At 40.6% G+C, this 24,640-nt stretch overlaps 1 long non-coding RNA gene across 1 annotated transcript in view; it reads right to left on the bottom strand.

The window, feature by feature from the left end:
• Positions 1 to 3,280: 3,280 nt before the first annotated feature.
• LOC148142244 (uncharacterized) overlaps positions 3,281 to 24,640 on the bottom strand; it is a 48,339-nt gene continuing 26,979 nt past the window's right edge. The window contains exons 2-3 of the long non-coding RNA XR_015752039.1: positions 18,342 to 18,402; positions 3,281 to 3,492 (exon numbers count right to left, since the gene is read on the bottom strand). This is a non-coding gene — a long non-coding RNA (uncharacterized LOC148142244). The remainder of the gene's footprint in view (positions 3,493 to 18,341; positions 18,403 to 24,640) is intronic.

The raw sequence follows: 24,640 nt of genomic DNA on the forward strand, positions 1-24,640 counted from the left end.
GGGCCTGTAAATGTGCTGATCTGTTGTGCTCAGTTTCCGATCGAGCAGTGTATTTCTCAGGTAGAGGAAATGATGTATGGAAAGGTCTATCATTTCTCTAAAATGTTTAAACAATTGAACTGGTCACAGCACAGCACAAACCATTGTTAGCTTACGCTAAACAAAACAGCTGCTTTCCTGATGAGAGATTAAGCCAAGGTTCTATCTACCCTCTCAGGCATTAAACCCACCAAAGACCAATATGAGATAAATAAGGCACAATAGGCAGAATCTTGTTTCCAGCCCCTTGGATGGTTTGCTGGGCTGGGCTGTATTTTAATGAGGTGGGATGGCGATAGCGAGGGTTAAGAGAACTCCATACCTATCCTGCTTCCATGACTATTTAAGTCCGTGATGGGGAGGGAATGGATGGTCTACCCACTATGCTGCTAAATAGTGAAATTAATAACCAAGGTTGCTTCAAGCCTCTGATGGTGGGAAGGTTTGGGGTGGGCCACATTCAAAGGTATAGTGCACAATTCTGATTGCCCTTCAATAGGAAGGATTTTGTTAAGTTGGAAAGAGTGCAGAAAGAAATGATACCGGGACTGAAGGGTTTGAGTTATATTGAGAGCTTGTTTTTTTTTTGCCTGGAGCATCGGAGGCTGAGGAGTGACCTTATAAAGTTTTATAAAATCATGAGGAGCATGGATAGAGTGAATAGCAAAGATTATGTTTCCCCCAGTTCAAAACTAGGGGGCATAGGTTTAAGACAAACGAGAAAAGATTTAAAATGGACTTAAGGGCTCTTCACACAGAGGAAGGTGCATATTTGGAATGAACTGCCAGAGGAAGTGGTAGAGACAGGGAGAGTTACAACATTTAAAAGACATTTGGACAGGTACATGGATAGGAAAAGCTGAGAGGGATGTGGGCCACATGCAGGCAAATGGGGCTGGTTTAGTTTGGAAAACTGATTGGCATTGACATGTTGGAGAGAAGGATCTGTTTCTATTCTCTACGATTCTGTGACTCTATGACTCTTGATCAAGGGGACTAGCATCAAAAAGGAGTAGGCCCAATGAGACCTGCTCCCATCCATATTTCTGTTGACCAGCCCAACTTCCCAATACCATCCCTCTGCAGAATTGGAGGAACACAGTTCTCTCCCTGAGTTGTTGGCTAGTGGAGATTACAGAAAAAGGGAGGGACAGGGCCATGGAGAGATTTGAAAATGTAATTACAATAGAGGCTGATAAGAGAAGGTTCACTAGATTAATTCCAGAGATGAAAGGTTTACCTTATGAAGAGCAATAGATATACTCGTCAGAGTTTAGAAGAATGAGAGGCAACTTATTTGAGGTATGTGCAAGATGTTAAAGGAGATTGACAAAGTAGACAGAGAGCAGATGATTCCATTTGCAGGGTAATCTAGAATGAGAGGTCATTGTTATAGACTAAGAGTTAACAGATTTAAGACAGAGCTGAGAAGGATAAAACTATGGAATTCATTAGTCCAAAATAAATAAATATAAAGGAGGAGACAGACAGATTTTTAATTAGTCATGAGTCAAAGGACTATGGGGAGTCAGCAGGAAAATGGAGTTGAGGACAAGATGAGATCAGAGGTGATCGTATTGAATAGAGGAGCATAACCGAGGGACTGAATTGCCTCCCCCTACTCCTAGTTCTTATATTCTTAGAAAAGAAGAATGAGAATTTTAAAAATCAACATCTGGTTTGACCAGGTACTAATGAGCAGATAACTAATAGGATAATGGGATTTGCTGCCTCGTACATGGGCAGCAGTGATTTGGATAACTTCACATACACAAAGCTTAGAATGTGGGCGATCAACCAGGAGTGTGTTCAAATATTTGAGACAAGACACAACAAAGGCATGAATGATGTCCTGCTTTTATTGGACATCATTCTGGGTAGTAAAGGACTCACTGAGCACCTTCTAATAAATATTAATGAAACTTGTTAATTTTACTCATGAGCTTTTGACTCTTATTAAAACAACATTGTCCGTCTCACAGGCTTAAAGTTATTTACATAAAACTCAATTTTTTTTTTGAACACACAATATCATAATTGAGTTTTGGTAATGACAGCCTTTAGACATATTTGGTAGCTTGGCAATTTTCCCAGGAATCATAAATGTTCCTCCAGAGCAAATTTCAGAGGTTTTGAAGGAAGCAAATACTTTGCAATGAAATTTGCTCCAGCCTTCTATTTATTCCATGTATTTATGAACATTAATGGCATTTAACCCTAATCTCAGCATTTTCCAATTTCAATCAAACAACACAGTCTAGCTTTCAATTTTCATCTCACTGAGATTTATTCTCTCACTCCTGAATGAGAGGGTAAACATTGCTGTCCTTAGTAGAGCTCCAATATTTTATGCACAATGTCATTCTTTATGTGGGAGTGCACAAATTGAATACTGGCAAGTTGACTGTCCATGGGAGAGTTACAGCTGGATCAGATCCTGCTCCTACATAGTTGTTAGTAGAAATCACTCCCTAGCAATCACCAGCAGAAAACTTGACTAAGTTTTTCACTTCTCATAGCAGAACTGTTATGGCTAAATTATAGTAACTCAAAAACAATACTGCATTTGGATTTTCATTGTAAAGAAATCTGTGTGCTGATCCATGATCTCTATCAGATAAAAGGAGAAGGGCAGCTGATGCACAGGAACACCTATAGGCTTTACTGTTTTCTTTGGGACAAAAGGCTGAGGTGGAGTTGTGGGGGGGATGGTGTCAGGAACAAACTGCTTAAGGATTATGAGGGATATAGACCAGGTGAGTAGGGAGCAATCATTGACCCCTTGGTTGAGGGGTCAATCATAAGGGGACATAATTATAGGGTAGGGGGCAGGAGATTCAGAGGGGATGTGAGAAAACAATATCTTTCATTCAGAGGGTGGTGGGAATCTGGAATGCACTACGTGGTAAGATAGTGGAGGCCAAAAACATTATACCCTTTAAAAAATATTTGGAAGAGCACATGAAAATATAATAACTTAAGGTAATGGGACAAGTGCAGGAAAGTGCAATTAGCAATGCCTTTGGTGGTAGTTATTGTTGGTACAGACCCGATGGGCCGAAGGACCTTTGCTGTGCACATGAATCTATGACAAAGTTCTCTCCAACCATCCTGACTTGGAGCTATATCACCGTTCCCTCATTACCACTGGGTCAGAATCTTAGAACTCCCTTCTGAATTGAGTGTATCTACATTCTGAGGATTGAAATGATTCAAGAATTTCCCATCTTCTTAAGGGCAATTAGGGATGGGCAATAAATACTGATATTTAAACTAACATCACAGATAATTAAAATGAAATGGTAAGTTTTTTCTTCTCTGGAGCGGGGACTGGGATGTGCACCATTAACCACCAAAACTGAAAGAATTTCACCTTTGATGCACTTCCCACAAATTTGTATTATTTAGTCTTGGGGCAGCTGTGTTATCTCACTCCCAGGAGCAATTTAAAATCTGAAATAAATTGAAATAAAAAGAGTTATTAAAACATTATACACACTAAAAAATGAAGCAAATATGGAAAAAAGAACTATTAAATAACAGTTCAAACAACAAAAGAACATATTTTCCTCTTTTTTCATTTTTAAGGGCTTGTTAGGTTCATTATTTTAAAATAATAATAATCAGTTTTATATTATGCATGCATGTGCACACATAAAAGAAAGAGGTGTGCGTGCACAGTTGGAATTTATCAAAGGATGGGTTGGTATCAGCAGATGGTCCCCTTAGGAATATGTGCATTGCTAGCTGGACCAGTAATTATTCTTCATCACTCAATCACAGAATTACAAAAATTGTACGTTGCACAAAGAGGCTATTTGGCCCATTGTGTGCACACTAGCTCTTCAAATGAGCACCATTTGGTCTTGAACTGCTTGAAATAGAGATACGGCCACAGTGTTTAGGTTAGAGTGGTGCTGGAAAAGCACAGCAGGTCAGGCAGCATCTGAGGAGCAGGAAAATTGACGTTTCGGGCAAAAACCCTTCATCAGGGATAGAGGCCACAGTGTTGTTTAGTTAGGAGTTGCAGAATTTGGAAATAGCAATGAAGAAGTGAAGGCATGGCGATCTTTATCTCGGTCAGGACACATTCTCTGTTATTTTGATGCTGACGGATTACAACTGTAGTAATTAATCATGTTATAATCTCTTAATAAAATAAACCTGTAATACTTACGCAGGTCAAAAAATTAAATAAATACAAATGGAAATTGTACAAGGAATTCTGCAGGTCCAGCAGCATCTGGGGAGACTGAGAGTTAATGTTACGAGTCTAATGTGACTGTTAACAAAATAGTTACATCCTTGCACAGATTGCCTGTCCATTACTCTTTAAGCATTACACTTCGAAAATAAACTCAAACATCATAAATTCTGCCCCTATATCTTACAGTCTTATAATGATAGGCAAACAACACATGGTGAAAAATGCCTCAATAGAACAAATGAACTAATCCCAAAAGTAACTTACAAGAGATTTCTAAAGAGATTTGAAAACTTGCCTGTTGCAGATTTGCGAAATATGTATTGACAGAATTATATCATATGCATGATTTAGAGTTTGGATTTTGAACTTGTAGCATTTTGGTTTTGTTTTGTGTGTGTGAGAGAGTTTTTAATGATTAAGTTGACAGCATTTTGGGAGCCATATTTTTCTTAAAAACTGCATGACAGAAGAAGCCCAGAGTGTTATTTTGTTTTCATTGAGGGAGTTTTACAAGCAGACAAGATAAACATTGTGGAGTATTAGCTTGCTTTATGTAAAGAAGAATCTGGACTTCTTTTGCTTAACAAAAGAAAACAAAAATAATTTAAAAGCTTTTGTTGTCTTTTTAATATGCAGCGGTCCTGGTGGAGTTAAGCTGTATGAAACAGTTACTCCTGAAGAAAAGAGATAGTTCATAATGGTCAGAAAATAGGCTACCTCAGTATAAGAATTTTAATGTGAAAACTCTACACCAGAAGTATTTGACTGGAACCTCACTATTTGAGGCTGAGAAAGTTTAAGCTCTGTTGTGTGACTAATCAAGAAAGAGACAACCAAGCCTTCAAGACTGTTAATTGAAAGAAACAGTTTAAATCAGACTTATACAAGTATTAAAGAAAGGATTCTCTCAAGTGTTTGAGTACTGCAAAGTAAAAGTGTTGGGATTGTTACAATTGTATTTTACACTGTTTCAAAATCTTTCAAATAGTGTGATATGTAAATAGTTTGGACTATTTTATTTTATAGAATAGAATCCCTACAGTGTGGAAACGGTCCATTCAGCCCAATGATTTACACCAACCCTCTAAAGAGCTTTATACACCCCAGTCCTTGGCCAACATCTCCAAATCACCTCTAAAGAGCATCCCACCCAGACTTAGTCCTGCAATTCCTATGGCTTACACACCTAATCTACACACCCCTGAACACTTTGGGTACATTAGTATTGCCAATGCACCTAACCTGCATACATTTGGACTATGGAAGGAAACCCAAGCACCCCGAGGAAACCCACACAAACACAGGGAGAATGTGCAAACTCCACACAGACAGTTGCCGAATGCTGGAATCAAACCCAGGTCCCTGACGCTGTGAGACTGCAATGCTAACCATTGAGCCACTGTGCACCTAATGCCATTTCCCTTTGCATAATCTTAATGTTTTATTGTAAAAACCAGGTTTGTGGCATTATGTGCTTATGTTTCAATGAAAGAGCAACATCTTGGGGAAAGAAGCGATTTATCCAGCTAGATTTCTGTTTGTCCAATAATAACAACATCAGCTGCAATGATAGCAAGAATGAAAAATATTCAAATATGTGCACACTATTCACTTGGTACTGCAGATTGTTTTTGTATGTGCCTTAAGATAAATTTTGCAATACAAATATGGTGGAAAAATGATCATTTTTGAGAACAGTTAATAGGTATTTTGGCAAGATATATTTGCATGCTCACATAGATATGTTAGCTCAGATTTTGCTGGAGCCAGCAACCTCACAAATAAAAACAAAAAAATATTGGAAACTCTCAGCATCTGTGGAAAGCTGCAATCAAAGTTCATCTTGATGTAAAACAGTAACCCGGTTTCTCTCCACAGCCTGCCTTCTAAGAATTATGAAAATTATTTTTGTCTTTATTTCAGATTTTCAGCATCCACAATCTATTATTTTTGTGTCTTACAGCATGACCTACTTGTTTTCCTTAGCGCAGTGGGTTTTTTTAACCCCAAAAACTGCTGGAAATTCAAGCTGAAAATAATACTGTGAAATTAACAGGACACCGAGGAACATGATGAACGACTGCATCACCAGTCTATCTCCTTTAGTGCTGAGAGTAAAATACAGGGAATGAAACAGAGGAACAGGAGAGAAGGAAATTGGAATTAAAGTTAAATAAAAGAAAAGAGTGGGGAAGAAATACTGAACAAATTGAGAAAATAAAGAAACAGGAGAAATAAGTTTAAATATGTACATTTTAAAACCTCTTCGAACAATTTGCCTTCAAGGCTGAGACAAGTCCAGTTTCAATTACCTTTTTCTAGGATAGAGATTGAAGGCATTCCAAGAATATAATTCTCTTCATTAAATCACTATTTTTCCCTATTAAATATCAGCCCCAGTCTTATGTTATTACAGAAAATTAAAAGCTGCAGATGCTGGACATTGAAAACAAAAGCAGAAATTGCTGGAGAAACTCAGCAGGTCTGGTAGCATATGCAAAGAGAAAACAAGTTCATGTTTCCAGTTCAGAGTGTCACAGGACTCTTCTTGTCCTCCTCAGAAACTTCCAAACTTGCTGAGTTTCTCCAGCAATTTCTGCTTTTGTTCCCAATTTTCTGTGGGGAGTTTAGTTCACTTTCTCATTGCAGTAAATGCAGTGAAATTTGTGAAATAAGGAAGTTAAGATTGAATTCTCATGGCAATGTAAAACATCCAGCAACTTACAGTGAACCACGCCTTATCTCTTCCATACCTCGAATTATTGAACAATTAGCCCAATAATATTAAGGTGCACATTGGAGGCATTATCTGAGAATTAGCGCCAGACCATTCAGGAGAGATGTTAGGAAGCACTGCTACACACAAAGGGTGGGAGAGGGTTGGAGCACTGTTCCATAAATGGTAGTGGATGCTGGATGAGCTGTTAGTTTTAAATCTAAAGGCAGACTTTTTTTTGGATAAGCAAACAGATTAAGAAATATGAGCCAAAAGCAGATATATGGTGTTAGATCAGCCATGAACTAATCAAATGACAGAACAGGCTCGAGAGGAGGAATGAACCACTCTTGTTCCTATGTTGCTATTTGACGTCACCATTACTTCTACCAGCAAACTCTGACCCATATTCTAAACTCTTCAATTGCAATTCTTTCCTTTTCCAATTAAACATTAATCACAAGCAGGAGAAAAAAGGAAACAAACAGACACAGGTGAGGTGATTTAAGAGGTAGTTTAATCTTCCCAATGCAGCAGGGCATTTTGACTTGATATAAACTGCTTATGCTCCTGTTCCAATCTGACAATCTACATTATTCATTGATACAGCGTGCTTCTTTCAGTTCCATAGTAACAAAAACATTATGAGGATGCACGCTTTTATTTTTTAAATATAGTGCCCACTTTCACTGTAGCTTGGTTTGATGCAAAAATGAAAATGCTATCAAAAACAGACTGGAATCCAGGCATAGATCTTCTAAATGATTTCTAAAAGGTCAATACTTTCTGCCTATATTCAAAAATGAAGACAGCTTCAATTATAGAACCTTGATACATCGCTATTTTATAAAGTAAACCTGAACACAATAGATCCATTTTCTCCAATATCCCAATACCCAATGTCAGATCCATCGCCCACACTTCAGCCCTCACCCTCTCTCTTCCCTTCCACAACTGTAACAAGGCCCCCCTTGTCCTCACCTTCCATTCCACCAGCATCCACATCTGGATGATCATTAGCCACGTTTCTGCCTCCTCCAGTGGGATGCTACCATGAGACACATAGTTCCCTCCTTTCTTTTGTCAGCCATCTATAGGGAACGTTCCCTCTCAGACACCTTGGTCCATTCCTCCTCCAATCACAACATTTCCCCACACCCAGCAATCTCAGAAGGTGTAACACCTGCCCATTTACTTTATCCTGCCTTACTATCCAAGGGCCCAAACACACCTTCCAGGTGAAGCAACGATTCACTCAATCTAATCTGCATTCACTGCTCACAATGTGGTCTCCTATACATTGGGAAAACAAAGCATAGACTGGGTGACCACTTTGCAGAACACCTATGTTCTGTCCACTGAAATTACCCTGAGCTTCTTGTTGACTGCCACTTCAACATACCATCCTGTCCCCTAGCCAATATCTGTCTCGGGCTTATTGCAGTGCTCCAGTGAAACTCAGCGTAAGCTGAAAGAACAGCACCTCATTTTCCACTTGGGAACTCTACAGCTTTTCAGACTCAACATAGAGTTCAACAATTTTAGAGCTTGAAGCATCTTTTCCTATCTCCTTACCCTAACCCCCACTCATCAGGCCTCATCATCACATGGGCTGATACCACAAACAATCAGTTACTAATGACAGAGGCAACAGCCTGCTGGTATTATTGCTGACTGCTAATCCAGAGACCCAGGTAATGTTCTGAAGACCTGGGTTCGAGTCCAGCTGCAGCAAATGGTGGAATTGAACAACCCTTGGAGTTCAGATATCATTGTCAAATCTACCCTGCCTTCCTTCTTTGGCCAATATAGCCTTCCTGAATTGTGCTGTACAGAACTGATTATAGGATTTCTGTGGGGTCTAGGTTGCACTTTGTACAGCTGAAGCATAACTTCAACCAATTTGCATTCTCCAGATGTGAAAAGGCTAGCATTGCATTTGCATTTTCAACTATTTTCTAACCTTTTAATGATGTGTGCACTTGCGAGTCTGAAATCTCTTTGGACCTCTACTGTTTTTAACTTTTCACCATTTAAAACCCAACAAAGGTCTTCCCATGGCTCTAAGAAATACACCAATTAATCAAAAGAAGTCTATCTTAATCACCCTGCAAGATCAGACAGTGCATTTCAGATTCTCCCAGAGTGCTACATAATCCCATTATAAAGTAAAGTAAATGACAAAATGTCAGAGTTTAATAAATTTGTTTTTTTAATCTTAACAATCCAATGTGTGTTATCTTTCTGGCAGCGTTAAAGTAATTATCACTGACTTCATTTCCGATTAGACAAAGTAACCAAAACAACAGAAAGTGTTTGGTAGCTGATTGAATTAATCCCTGACAAGTGTTAACACTGCAGGGAGATTGAATTTGAAGAAATGACAAATACACAAAAAAAGAGAGCATTGTGAAAGTCCTTCATTCAACCATTTCCCAACCAAGATCTGGTTTATATTGTCATGTTGGGATTTTCAATTTGCAAACTCTGATTTACCCCAGTGACATCAGTTTGACAGGGGCTGAAAAGACAAGTAGACTGAAATCCCTAACCTCCTCCAATTCTGGCCTCTCACACACCTCCATTGATGGCTATGCCCTCAACAGGTTCTCTGTTCTGAAATTCCATATGTCTATCTGCATTTAAGATGCTCCTTAAAACCCACCTCATGGGCCACACCTTTAGGTATCATCCAAATATATCCAAAATAAAACAAAGAACTGCAGATGCTGCAGATCTGAAATGAAAACAGAAATTGTTGGAGAAGCTCAGTAGGTCTAGCAGCATCTGTGGAGAGAAAACAGAGTTCATGTTTCGAGTCCAGTTACCCTTCTTCAGTTCTGGATCTTGAGTTGGAGTTGCACTCATCCAAGTCAGTGGGGAGTATTGCATCACACTCCTGACTTGTGCCTTGTAGATGGTGGACAGGCTTTGGGGAGTCAGAGCTGAGTTACTCACCACAGGATTCCAACTATCTGTCCTGTACTTGTTGCCACTATATCTATATGCCTAGTCCAGTTGAGTTTCTGGTCAATGGTAATTCCCAGGATGTTAATTGTGGGGGATTCAATTATGGTAAAGCCATTGAATATCAAGAGATGATTATTAGATTCTCTCTTGTCAGAAATCGTCATTGCCTGGAGTTTGTGTAGCATGCATGTTAGATATTGCCCAAGTCTTGGTGCATTTGAACACAGATTGCTTCAGTATCTGAGAAGTCGCAAATGGTGCTGAACACTGTGCAGACATCCATAATTGTGACTTTGTTTGAGGGAAGGTCATTGATGAAGCAGCTGAAGATGGTTGAGTCTCAGATACTACCCTGAGGAGCTCCTACAAAAATGTCCTGGAACTGCCTGGAGAAGACTCACATCCAACAACCATGACTATTTTCCCACGTGCAGATAGGTCTCCAACCAATGGGAAGTTTTTCCTTTTATTTCCATTGATTCCAGTTTTACTAGTGGTCCTTGATACTACATTCAGTCGAATGCAACCTTGATGTGAAGGACTGTCACTCTCCCCTCAGCTCTTGAATTCAGCTCTTTTGTCCATGCTTGAATGTAATGTAGTCAGGAGCTGACTGGTCTGGCAGAACCCAAGCTGGCTATCACTGAGGAGGTTACTGCTGAGCTGGTGCTGCTTGATAGCACAGTTGAGGATAGGGTCCAATACTTCACTTCAGCTCAACCATGAAGCGTATCAAACTCAGTAGCAGTTTATCCTCTCCCATTTCCAGTTGAATAGGCAATCAAACCCAGCATTAGTTAGGGGATTGCTGGAAACATTCTATTCCAAACACAAGCCAACAGTGGTCAGCACCATAACATATGGCAGTTCCTTACTTCTTGCTGTGTATTTTTACTTTCCTCCCTCTCTATCTTGGAACATTTGTTATGCAAAATGTGCTGTGTAATTTCATTTTTAAAACGTATTTTTCAAACTTTGCTGACTGAGATTTCCACGCTATAATATCCTGCTCGTGGATTTCAGGAGAGCTGCATGTATCACTGTTCATTCTCCATCAGAACATGTTCATATCCATTAGAAACTCCACCCCCCATGTACTCCTACACACACCAGCTCCTCCTTTACTTACACCGCAATGTGCTTCAGGGGCATATCCTACTCACTACCATAACTGCTTCATTCCAGCTCTGCATCCATCATTACCTTTCCTCACACACCAGGGAAAAACCAATAACGTTGTTTTTGGAGGGTGAAGGCTTGAAGAAAACAAGGGGCAGTAGGTAAATGAGAACTTGATGTTTTTTCTTGCATCCTCACATGTCCATCCATTATTGTTCCTTCATCAACAATGGACCAAAGTCTTGGCACTCTCTCCCTAATGGTCCAGGCCAGACCCCCTCAAAAAATTTCAAGAAGTTAGCCCACACCCTAAATTTTGCTAGTTGTTTTAAGCAGGTGTAACACTGATAATCCAGGAGTGATGCAGCTGATCAAACCATGTAGTTTTAAACAAAACAGAACTTATCTGCAAGAATACCAAATGAAACACAAACAAAAGAGAACACAATATAGAATAACTTGATCTACCCGAAAACCCAACAGATCATCCCAACTTAACGATGCTGTTCCAAATGCTTGCAACAATCCCCATAAACACCCCTTCACATAAAAAGGTAAAATCAAACACATGGTCTTACAGGAGAGAAGCCAGAGAGAAGTATTTAGCATGACCTTGCTTCTTTGGATTCCTGCAGCTTTTTTACTACTTCTTGCTGACCAAACCAAGCCAGAGAGAAGCTGAGCTGGAAGAACTGGCCACTCCCCTTTCATTGGACCAGTGTTTTTTTTAAAACTTGAAAGCCTTTTGTCTGAAGCAGTATCTCTTAGCTCTAATCAAATTGGCCCTGAAACCCTTCAACCCCAGACTTTTTGGAGTCTGTGTTGTTTATGACCTCTCTGAAAAAAAAGCTAAGGACTGCATAACCTTGTTAAAGGAGCAGCATCGTCACACTCACAGCACTGTGGGTATATCTACACCACATAGCCCATTCACAACGCGCAATTGGTTTGCACAATAAATGCTGTTTTGCCTTTGACATTTACATCTCATGGTTGAATCAAAAGCCCTCCAAATCTTTAATAGTTGTCATTCTGCCTTGCAATAAGACCCCGACCATTGTCTTCAGATCCTTTCCCTTATCTTTGACACCTTCTCCCTTTTCCCTGCTCCCCATAACCACCTGCTCCATTCAGGTAAGTGGATCTAGCCTGAGTATATTACTCATACTAGAACAAACTACTACAGATGCTGGAATCTGTACCGACATGCTGGAGATCACAGGGGGTCAATGGAGAGAGAGAGACCAAGTTAACATTTGGAATCCAGATGACTCTTCAGCAGAGCTTACGCAAGTCTCTACCTGGCCTTCTGGTGTTATGACTTTTAGCTACATCCATGTCAATTTACAGAATTGCATCTCTGCACTGCCCTCCTTGCTTGTAAAGATCTTTTTTCAAGAGCATCAACTTAGTGACATTTTTAATCACTTCCCTGAATTTTCTTTTAAAGGTTTCACACTGTTCTTTTCTTCCACCCTCAGTGAGGGATGCTTTTCAGTTTGAAGGATGTTACATAAATACAAGTTGTCACTAAAGGATTAACAGGACTTTTCACAGTTAATGCTTCCTCGTGTTCCTATCACACTGTGCAAGGACAGCTGAAGGACTCAGGAATAAAATAATGGAGAAAAGCTTATAGGAAATAATTAGAGGCTTGCTGTTAACAGACAAACATCACCATTACTTCATAGACATGTACAGAACTACAGGGAAGCTCTTATGAATGTTAAAATCTCGACGATTTTAATACTACTATTTTCACCTCCGCACATTATTCACATCCTGGAATTAACAATTATGTACTCCAACGATCATTTTTTTCCGTCACAGAATATTTCCTGATTTGCTGTTGCTTTGCTTAAGTCTGTAGTTTGTGGCAGAAAACAAAGAACAATATAGCACAGGAACAGGACTTTCAGCGCACCAACCCCGAGACGATTCCTAATCTAAATCATAATTTAGACACACTTCTTATTGCCAATATATAGTTTCCATCCCTCTGTTTACTACCCATTCATAATCATGGGATCATAAGGTCATACAACAGAGAAACAGATCTTTAGGTCCAACCAGTCCTTGCCAAGCATAATCCCAAACTAAGCTAGTCCCACCTACCTGCTCCTGGCCCATAAACCTTTCCTATTCATGTTCTTATCCAAATGTTTTTTGAACGTTGTAATTATACTCACATCCACTACGTCCTCAGGAAATTCATTCCACATGTGAAATACCCTCTATATAAAAATACTTGCCCCTCATGTCTGTTTTAAATCTGTCTCCTCTCACCTTCAAAGTGCCCCCACCCAGTCTTGGCACTGCTTCATGTGTCCATCAAGGTACATTTTAAATGTTGCTAACAATCTCTTCCCTTGCTTCCTGTAGTTACCTAAGTCTGGCCCAAGGGACTTATCTGTCCTCATGTTTTTCACAATTTACAACACATCCTCCTTCTTAACATCAACCTGTTCGAGCGTATCAGTCTGTTTCATGCTGTCCTCACAAATGACAAGATCCCTCTCACTAGTGAATACTGAAGCAAGGTATTCATTAGGAAACTCCCCTACCTCCTTTGACTCCAGGCACAAGTTCCCTCCATTATCCCTGATCGGCCCTACCCTCACTCTGGCCATCCTTTTGTTCCTCACATAAGTGTAGAACACCTTGGGGTTCTCCTTAATCCTATCTGCCAAGGCTTTTTCATGTCCCCTTCTAGCTCTAAGTCCATTCTTCAGTTCCTTCATGGCTACCTTGTAACCCTCTAAAGCCCTGTCTGATCCTTGCCTCCTCAACCTTAAGTAAGCTCCCTTCTTCCTCTTGATTTCATATTCCATATCTCATCATCCAAGTTTCCTTCACCCTACGATCTTTTCCTTACCTCAGTGGGACAAACCTATTCAGAACTCGCAGCAAGTGCTCCCTAAACAACCTCCACATTTCTGTCATGCATTTCCCTGAGAATATCTGTTCCCTATTTATGCTCCACAGCCCCTGCCTAATAGCACTGTAATTCCCCCTCCCCCAATTAAATACTTCCGCATACCATCTGCTCCTATCCTTCTCCATGACTATAATAAAGGTCAGGGAGTTGTGATCACTATCACCAAGAATCTGTCCCACCATTCAAGATCTAACACCTGACCTGGTTTGTTGTCAAGCACCAAATCCAATATGGCCTCCCCTCTAGTCAGCCTATCTACATATTGAGTCAGGAATCCTTCCTGGGCATACCTGACAACGTCTGCTCCATCCAAACTATTTGCACTAAGGCAGGTCATACCTCACAAACTTTATTAGATTCCTTGAGGATATGACAAAGCACATTGATGAAGGTAGAGCATTGGATGTGGTGTACATGGATTTTAGCTAAACATTTGATAAAGTTCCTCACGGTAGGCTCATTTAGTAAGTAAAAAGGCAGAGGATACAGGGAAATCTGGCTATCTGGATTCAGAATTGGCTGGCCCATAGAAGACAGAGGGTGGTAGTTTATGCAAACATTTTCAGCCTGGAGCTCGGTGACCAGTGGTGTTCCTAGCGATCTGTTCTGGGACACCTGCTCTTTGTGATTTTTATAAGTGACTTGGATGAGGAAGTGGAGGCATGGGTTAGTAAGTTTGCTGATGACACAAAGGTTGGTGGAGTGGTAGATGGTGTGGAGGGCTGTTGTAAGTTGTAACGGGACATTGACAGGATGCAGAGCTGGGCCGAGAAGTGGCAGATGGAGTTCAGCCTGGAAAAGTGTGAAGTGATTTACTTTGGAAGGTCAAATCTGATTGCAGATTACAGGGTTAAAGGCAGGATTCTTGGCAGTGTGCAGTAACAGAGCGATCTTGGGATCCACGTCCATAGATCCCTCAAACTTTGCCACCCAAGTTGATATGGTTGTTAAGAAGGCATATAGTGTTTTTGCTTTAATTAACAGGGGGATTCAGTTTAAGAGCTGTGAGGTTATGCTGCAGTTCTATAGAGCCCTGGTTAGACCACACCTAGAATATTGTGTTCAGTTCTGGTCACCACATTATAGGAAGGATGTGGAAGCTTTGCAGAAGGTGCAGAGGAGATTTACCAGGATACTGCCTGGACTGGAGGACATGTCTTATGAAGAAAGGTTTAGATTGAGGAATGCTTTTCTCATTGGAGCGAAGAAGGATGAGAGGTGACTTGATAGAGGTGTACAAGATGATGAGAGGCAGAGATTGAGTGGATAGCCAGAGAGTTTTTCCCAGGGTGGAAATGGCTATCATGAGGGGGCATAATTGTAAGATGATTGGAGGAAGGTTTAGGGGAGACATCAGAGGTAGGTTCTTTGCACAGAGATTGGTGGGTGCGTGGAATGCACTGCCAGCAGCGGTAGTAGAGTCAGAAACATTAGGGACTCCTAAGCAACACTTAGATAGGCACATGGATGATATACAATGAATGGCATGTAGGTTAGTTTGATCTTCGAATAAGATAAAAGACGGACACAACATCAAGGGCCGAAGGGCCTGTACTGTTCTATGCTTTATGTGCCTGCTTCTACCACCTCCAATGGCTGTGCATTCCAGGCTCCCATTGCCCTCTGTGTGAAAGATTTTCCCTGCACTTCTCCCCTGAACTTTCCCCCTCTTGCCTTGAACCTGTGCCCTCTTGAAGTTGATCTTTCCATCCTGGGAAAATACCTCCGACTATCCACCCTATCCAGGCATCTCAATTTGGTGGACCACTATCAGGCCGGTGCTTTGCCTCCATCTTTCCAAAGAAAATAATCTAAGTTTATCCAAGCTGTCCACATACCTAAATGAGGAGGGGCATGAGAAGTTATCCTTTGAAATCCTGATAGAATAAGTTGGAGGTGGACCTAGTGCAGGAAATTAGGGATTTTCACAGAGTAAGAAATTACATGCCAGGGGAAGTATGTTTCATGCAAAGATAAGTGTTTTACAGAAATATAAAGGGAAAACTCAGAAAAGCAATGGGTAAAATAGTTTCAAATATACTGCACATATATTATTAAACTCAAAAATGCACAAATGAATATTTGATTATTTCAGTAATTGTTTTTCATATTGCTATGCCAGAGAGATGAGGCAAGGACTCAATGAAATTAATGGATGGAATGTCATGCAGTCAAGTATCAGAGATACCAATTACTGCATTGGAATTATTTTATAAATACAATGAATATAAATCTCTTCCTTGCCCTCTCATCAATGCTTCTGTTGCATAGACATGGAGATGTTGCTGAAGATTATATCCTGGGAATTCTTGTTTAGCCCCTTTCCCTACCCCAACTTCACTGGTCTAAGTGCTGTTGGAAAGACATCCCATGCATTCACATTCAAATTTGGATGCTCTGTCGTAAATTCTAGGGTCATTGGTGTAACTGGAAATTCTGAATCGTCTTGACCAGTTAGATATTGAAAAGATGTTTCCTCTTATGGGAAGGTCCAGAGCCAGGGATCATAATTTTAAAATAAGGAACAAAACAGAAATTGTTGGAAAGCTCAGCAGGCCTGGCAGCTTCTGTGGAGAGAAAACAGAGTCAAACATTTTGAGTCTAGTGACCCTTCCTCAGAACTGGACCCAAAACGTTAACTCTGATTTCTCTGCTGCCAGACCTGCTGAGCTTTTCCAGCATTTTCTGTTTTTGTTTCTGATTTGCAGCATCCCCAGTTTTTTCCAGTTTTTAAAAACAAGGGGTTGGCCATTTGAGAGGAGGAAACATTTTGTTCATTCATAAGGCTGAGATTCTTTGGAACTCCCTTCCTCAAAGAGACAGTAGATGCAAAATCTTTAAATATTTCATAAGGCCAAGGTAGACACATCACTGATTCCCAAGGCGATAAAAGAGTTAACCGGGGTTGTGCAGAAATATACAGTTGTGGTTAAATCCAAGTCAGCCAATGATTGATTGGCAGAACCAGAATCGAAGGGCTGAGTGGCCTACACTTATTTCTTATTGTATGGGAAAAAGAGCAACTGTTACTGAAAGGGGAGGTTCAGCAATGGCCACTGCATTCCAAACTAATTAGAGTCATAAAGTCACAGAGATGTACAGCACAGAAGCCAGGCCCTTCAATCCAACTTGTCCATGCTGACCAGATATCCCAATCCAATCTCGTCCCACCTGTCAGCACCTGGCCCCTATCCCTCCAAATCCATCCTGTTCATATACCCATTCAGATGCCTTTGAAATATTGCAACTGTACCAGCCTCCACCACTTCCTCTGGCAGTTCGTTCCATACACGTACCACCCTCTGTGTGAAAAAGTTGCTCCTTAGGTCTCTTTGATATCTTTCCCCTCTCACCCAAACCTATGCCTTCTAGTTCTGGACTCCCCCATCCAAGGAAACAGACTTTGACTATTTATCCTATCCATGCCCCTCATGATTTTATAAACCTCTACAAGGTCACCCCCTCAGCCTCCAACTCTCCAGGGAAAACAGCCCCAGCCTATTCAACATCTTCCTATAGCTCAAATCCTCCAAGGCTGGCAACATCCTCGTAAATCTTTTCTGAACCCTTTCAAGTTTCACAACATCTTTACAATTGGAAGGAGACGAGATCTGCATGCAATATTCCAAAAGTGGCCTAACCAATGTCCTGTACAGCTGCAACATGACCTCCCAACTCCTTTACTCAATGCTCAGACCAATAAAGGAAAGCATACCAAACACCTTCTTCACTATCCTATTTACCTGTGACTCATTGTCCTTCGTAAAGTGGAGTGGCATTATCCAGATAATCCTGGGCCAAAACCTGACATGTCAAGTGCTGAGGGGCTGCTGCACTTTCAGACATGACATTAAATGGATGCCTTAGCCAAGATTACCATAGGGCCCATTCTCCAAAAGAGACAGAGTGCATTAATCTGCTCCTCTAGCTATTTATCCATAACGAGCATCCATAAAATAGATTCAATCATTCAATTTATTGCTGCTTATGGAACCTTTACTCTGAGCAAATCGATTCATGTGAGAAACGACCAAAAGAAAGCAATATGTGGAAGGCAGAAGGAACAAGTGGCAGGAGGAATGATGCATTAAAAAAGAACTTAATTAGCTGTGAAGCATTTTGAGACACCCAGAGGTCATGAACAGTGCTATAGAACGGACCCCATTCTTTTTGTACATATGAACACTGGCAGGCAGGCCTACATTGGCTGCTTTAAAAACATCCTGTCAAGAGGTTAAATTAGATTAAAACAAGGCCTCCACATATGCCATACACTTGAGAGTTAATGTAGGCATGCATACTAATCAGTGATATCGAGGAAATTAAATCTACACAGGAAGAGGATATATTACCACTTTAAACACCTCCATTGCAACTTTGGTCTTTGGAATTCTTATTGCCAGGATGTAAAACCTGAGAATGAAAGGCAAAGATGAGCATTAATGAAATTCCAGTTGGAATACTCATGAATGTAAATGAAGTTTTAATTAACATTTAAATCAGGAATGCACAAAGGTTTCTAATTAATATGATCTCTTTGACTGCAACATGAATGGGAGCTGATGGATTCCCAGCTTCAGCCTGTTCCCATATAAATGAGCTGGTCATATTGTTATCAAGTAAAAGCATTTAATCCTTTTAATCACATCATTCGTCCTTACATTTAAATATATTAACACTGCAACTTTTAATGTTTGCTTTTTATTGCAATCTTTTGTTTTACATTTCAAAGCAGAAAATATAATTTGACATGTAATTGGAGCTGTGGAGAAGGTGTGTGTAGTGGAAGTTTCCCATGGCCATAAGGCAAAGTAACCTGTTACAGAAAGCCTGTCAACTCCTCGCTTAACAGCATAATCCAGAACTTATGATATAGATATAGAGCAAACTCTATTCATCACTTGAAAATGTACTAGAGGAAAATAAGGTGAAAAAATTTTGTGCGCATCAGATTTCGTGTGGATTGGGGTTAATGTTCTTTTTGGATTTCTATTCAGTTTGCTTTGTTCTCACTCTACAGTATGATCGGGGTCAGATGAGACAGAAAGGACATCAATGATGAGGCAATTACAGACTCTTTAATTAAAAGGCAGCTTTAGCACAAACCATTACCTACCATATCAGTTCTGTTCACACCAATTTGTCAGGAACATCTGATAAACCTGGAAATAATGTATTGCTCAATTATCCATGAGCATACTATTTCAATTCCGTAAAACTTAAAGTAACTGTACCTCGGTACCCTGTAAATAAGATGGCACCAGAGATGACATTACAAACTTCACTGCACTCATTTGAGTGCAAGTGACAAGAAACACTATTCTATTCTACAAACCCCTAACCAACCCAAATTGTTTCTCTTCCCCACTGTAGGAAGCAGACTGTACAAACAGACCATTTAGTCCACACCAACCCTCCAAAGAGCAACCCACCTCATCCGTACATTTCACACGGCTAATCCATCTAACCTACCCACCCCTGGACACTACAGGCAATTTGGCATGGCCAATCCACCAAATTTGCATATTTTTGGACTGTGGGAGGAAACCCACGCAGACACAGGGAGAAAACAGTTGCCTGAGGGTGGAGTCAAACCTGGGTCTCTGGCACTGTGAGGTAGCAGTCTTAACCACTGAGCCCCCATGCTTCACAGACATATTCTTGTGTCTTTTTATATTTATAGACACCATGTTGTTATTCAGTTCTGAATCTGCCTGGTCTTGTTCCTTCGAAATTCTTGGTAAAAATGTTCCTGTGTATGCTTCTTCTTTTGATGCAAAGTTACTGCAGCAAACACAAGACTTGTCTTTCTATAACTCACTCTGAAGACTGTGAAATCCTTTACTGCCCTCAATACACTTCACAAAGTCCAAGTTCTGGAGGTCTTTGAAGCAAATGATTAATTATTTCTGCAATGTGCAGTGATTCTTGTTTTATTTCATTCATCAACTTTAACTCTGTTGGAAAATTTAATAGAACAATAAATTATTTAACTACTAAACAGCAACTGCTCCAATATACGAACACACATAAATGCACCCTTGGCAAAGGCAAATTTAGTGAAATAGATTATCTCACATGATTCCACAATCAACTTCAAATCCCCAACAAATGAAAGCTAAACTAAAACCCTGGCGCTGTGGGAGCCTGACTCCACCTGGTCATGCTGTTTTTATTGCTCTAGCTATTTAAATAACCCAGGGCCTCACAAACTGTTCACTCTATTAGCTTGGAAGAAACAGCTCACACCACTGTCTCCACCTTTTCAAATTAATAAAAAACAGGACAAAGTACACCTCTTAAACCCAAATTAGTTGACCTTTAAGAACAATGGTCATGGTCATCTCTATTGATATCAGACTTTCATCCCACATCTGTTTCATTTTAAATTTCATTTCCTCCAATGTTGTTTTGGGATCTGAACTTGTACATCTACATTATTAGTCTGGGCTTCTAGGTTGATGATAGACAATTCTATGATATCCCCATGCTAATTTTGAAGCTGTTTCTTGAATATTCATCATATTAGGCCAGACAAGGAGTCTCAGCTGCCTTGATTTTAGAAATATCATTCACAAAGAACTTACTAATACACATCAGTTTTGAGGAGATGCTGCTGTTGGGGATCAATCTACTCCATCATGGAGTGATTACAACAAAGTCAGCCTGGTAGACCTCAGAATATGAGTTCCCTGCTTGGGACTGTTAATCCTGTCCAATCAGGAGCCCTGGCTGACAGATGCAAATAGGAGTGTCAGAGATTTTGTTCAACAGAGGTGACTCTGAGCTAGCTGGTTCAGTGTCAAGGTCTCTCCACAAGCAAATAAAGGGTGAGTTAGTGAAGGGATACTGGCCTCTGTGCAGGTTCCTCAGTGACGATGAGATAAATATTCTTCATTTGAAGAAATTTGCTCGCAGCAGTCGCTTTTGAGTTAAGGTAAGCATTTCGAGCATCATGCTGTTATTTGGAAAGTTTGACTCATTCAAACCTGCCTTAGAAGACTAGGCCTAGCTGTGTTGGTGGGTCAGTGCCAAGATGTCACCAAGGACAAAAGATACCACTAGCAGATTCCCCCCATTCATGGGAATGGCTGGGTAAACCCTGAACTCAGTTATACATCGACAATGCAGGTCCTTTCATGTGCTCAATGCTCTTAGTCATTGTGGATGCTCAGTCAAAATGGCTGGTGATCTCAACTGGATTGCTAAAGAAACGAAACAATATCTCCATGTGACACATATCTCACCAATTGTCTTGACTTAGACAATGTGACCACTTGACTAAAACATGGAATAGAAAATTCCTCAGGAATCCTGCCCTAGGTGGTGCAAAATGGCCAACATGTTCTAGGTTGTCAGGTTGTCTTCTGTCTTCTGAGAAGGGATAGACCCATTGTGTTGGCGGGGTTTGCATGTTGGAGGGATTTGTGTGGGTGGGGGGGAGGGTGTGGGTGCAGGGTCCCAGGCCATACAATGGCCCCAGATGTCCACAGAAGTTGTGGGCGGCACGGTGGCACAGTGGTTAGCACTGCTGCCTAACAGCGCCAGAGACCCGGGTTCAATTCCCGCCTCAGGCGACTGACTGTGTGGAGTTTGCACGTTCTCCCTGTGTCTGCATGGGTTTCCTCCGGATGCTCCGGTTTCCTCCCACAGTCCAAAGATGTGCAGGTCAGGTGAATTGGCCATGCTAAATTGTCCGTAGTGTTAGGTAAGGGGTAAATGTAGGGGTATGGGTGGGTTGCGCTCCGGCGGGGCGGTGTGGACTTGTTGGGCCGAAGGGCCTGTTTCCACACTGTAAGTAATCTAATCTAAGTTTGAAATTTATCTCTAAGTGCAGGTTGCCAAGATCTTTCAGAGACCTTACAGGACCTTGGGTCAAAAGTCATGGACCTTGGCAAATCAAACCTTGCCAATGGGCGGGAAGGGAACAGCATTTCCAGTAGTGGTGGTCAGGCAGGCACCAGAGATGGCACCCTACAGCCCTTGAGGCAAGCTCCACTCCCACTGACTTTCAGTTTTCTGGGACATCAGTAATGGGTTACCAGTCTGAATCTATAGATTCCTGATGCAATGTTGATGTAAAGTCACATGACCAGAAATGTCCTGGAGAGAACACTCAGTCTAAGTAGAACAATGACTGAATACATTGTAAGTCTGTATGAACGAAAGATTCAGTTAAAGTGAACACAGTCTGCCGCAGAAAGAAAGTCAGGCCTCTATCGCACCAAAGAGGAGATGGAACAAATGTAATTGCAAGTGATGGGATCACACCGGAGGAATTCAGTGGGATGAGTCACTCCAATTACCTAGCACAAGAAAAATTATGATGGTGCTCAACAGCATCAGACAGCATCAATTTTCAAGAAGTTTCAAAGTTTGCTTTTCACAGAGGTCATTCCTGTCAAGCAGCTTAGATTAAAATTAGCCCAAAGAGAGTGAGGCTGTAAATAGATAGAATTACTCACAACCTGTTATCACAGAATTGCATTGAATTTACAGAAGCAGCCCATACAGCTCAGCCTTCTTTTAAAAACAAAATCAGCATTAAAGTTTCATATGAATCACCTCTTACCTTGTTTCTCTTAACCTTAATAAAATATCCGACCATCTCTTTCTTCATTCATAGAAAATAGATGCAGGAGTAGGCCATTCAGCCCTTTGAGCCTGCACCACCATTCAACATGACCATGGCTGATCATGCAATCTCAGTACCCCACTCTCATTTCCTCTCCATACCCATTGAGACCTTTAGCCACAAGGACAATGCCCAGCTCTCTTAAGTACACCCAACGAATTGGTCCCAACTGCTTCCTGTAGGAGAAAGTTCCACAGGTTCACAACTCGGAGTGAAGAAATTCTTCCTCACCTCAGTTCTGAAAGGCTTACCCATTATTCTTAGACTGTGACCTGTAATTCTGGACTTCCCCAACATAAGGAACTAATTCCCTGCATCTATCCTGCCATTCCATCATGTACTTGCCTCATTTCTCTAAAATATATCTTTTATTTGCCTCAGTAACTGTACACAGCAGCAAAATCCATTTTCTTTTCACTTTCGCAGTGAAAGAAAGCTTTGTTGAGATCTAGTTATGGACACCCAACCCTCAGCCTGAAATGCCTGTCCTCTTGAACCCCTTTATAACTTTAAAGACTGCTATTCAGTCATCTGCATAAGCTATTGATTTTCTGAAAAAAGGAGCCTGTTCAATTTTTTTCTGATAAGTAGAACCCGTCAGTCCTCCACTATCCTTGTTAAAAACAAATCCATATTTGCAGCACTTCTGAATCTTTAATTTCCAGCATGTGGACCAATAGAGCATTCCAAACAGATTCTAACAACTTTGAAATAAAAGCCAGAAGATTGTTTGGTTACAGAAAGCGGCCCGCATGCTTTCATCGTGTGTACACTGCTCCTTTGTGCATTTTCAATCATTTTGGTTTGTCTCAATTATATGCCATAGCACATATTGATTAGAGACAAAAGAAAATGCAGATGTTGGAATGCAAGGCAGACAAGCCAAACACTGGAAGAACACAGCAAGCCAGGCACCATCAGGAGGTCGGGAAGTCAACGTTTCAGGAGGAACCCTCCTTCAGGAGATGTGTTGGAAATCTGGAACTCACTGCCTGTAAAGGTGGTAGAGACAAAAAAACCTATAACATTTTAGTCATATTTAGATGTACACTTGTGATGCCAAGGCATACAAGGCTATGGGCCAAGTGCGAGAAAATGGAATTAGAATAGTTAGCCGCTTACTTTTGCCTAGGGTAGACATGATGGGCCAAAAGGCCTTTTTCTGTGTCTCTATGAGCATCACTGGATGGGCCAGCATCCCTAATTGCCCTTGAAATGTTGGTACTGATTACTTTCTTGAACCACTGCAGTCCTTGAGATGTAGGGAATCCTCAGTACTGTCCGGGAGGGAGTTACAGGTGTTTGACCCAGCAACAGTGAGAGAACAGCAATATGTTTCCAAGTTAGGATAGTCTGTAGCTTGGAGGGAAACTTGCAGGTGGTGGTATTCCTATGTATCTGCTGCCCTTATCCATCTAGATGGTAGAAGTTGCAGATTTGGAAAATCTTTGGAACCATTTAAAATAGTAGATTCTTGCAACAAATTTAGGCGGTATATCACTGATTTATTATTCTTTCAGGTACTAAATCACAAATCAATAAAGCTTATTTTCTATAACATGAATCATCTTTAATGAGAGCAATAAATTTAATCCTTCAATAAATATTATTTATTGAATTTAGCATTAGGGATGAATCATTGAATTTAAGTACAGCTCTTGCAGTTGATACAATACATTGATTGATAGACTGCATCCAATCTTTGCAAAGCCGTCTATTGTGCTCTTTGCTCCAGATTGGCATTTTTTCTTTTACATCTTGACAAGGTATGATGTGATTGATAGTAGTTGATAGTAGGGAGGTTATGCTTCAGTTTTACAGGGCATTGATGAAACTGTATCTGGAGTATGGTGTACAGTACTGCTGATGGAAGAATGTTAATGTGTTGGAAGCAGTTCAGAGAAGGTTTACTAGACTAATACCTGGAATGAAAAGATTATCTTTAGAAAGATTAGACAGGCAGGGCTTGTATCCTCTGGAGTTTAGAAGAATGAGAGGTGACTTAATTTAACAGAT

This window comes from Chiloscyllium plagiosum, unplaced genomic scaffold, assembly GCF_037043375.1.
Source record: "Chiloscyllium plagiosum isolate Xiang-an unplaced genomic scaffold, Cpla_swu_hap1 HiC_scaffold_29, whole genome shotgun sequence".
NCBI lineage: Eukaryota > Metazoa > Chordata > Chondrichthyes > Orectolobiformes > Hemiscylliidae > Chiloscyllium > Chiloscyllium plagiosum.